At 26.0% G+C, this 361-nt stretch overlaps 1 protein-coding gene across 1 annotated transcript in view; it reads left to right on the top strand.

Moving 5' to 3' along the window:
- Positions 1 to 361, top strand: part of LOC103582616 (prohibitin-2-like) — a gene marked incomplete at its 5' end in the record, with an annotated part of 13,680 nt that overhangs the window by 12,612 nt on the left and 707 nt on the right. The gene's annotated exons all lie outside the window — the stretch shown is intronic.

Raw genomic sequence — 361 nt, 5'->3', positions numbered from 1 at the left:
AAGTAAAAGTAACAGTCATATAAAAGAGTAGAAAAAGGAATGAATAAATAATTCCATACATCGTGTTTATGGTCACAACTTACTTTCAAATACTTTAGATAAAAGAAATTGTCATAAACATCCAACAGCAGTATTTTTAAGCGAGGATTACCAAAAATAATAAATAAATAAATATAAGATGTATTCTAACTCAAAAAAAAAGGTAAATTATATAAAACTGACATTAGAAAACAGATGCGTAATATTTGAAATATGAATCAAAAAGAAAGGATTACTATTTTTCCAATTTCAAAGAATTACTATCTTTCCAATGTGGCTCTTTTACGAGCCATGCATTTTTCCAAATTTTCCTCAGTTGACT

The sequence above is a fragment of the Galeopterus variegatus genome, unplaced genomic scaffold (genome assembly GCF_000696425.1).
Source record: "Galeopterus variegatus unplaced genomic scaffold, G_variegatus-3.0.2 Scaffold17012, whole genome shotgun sequence".
Taxonomy (NCBI): Eukaryota; Metazoa; Chordata; class Mammalia; order Dermoptera; family Cynocephalidae; genus Galeopterus; species Galeopterus variegatus.
The sequence above is the reverse complement of the archived record's forward strand: the minus strand, read 5'-3'. Positions and strand labels throughout refer to the sequence as shown.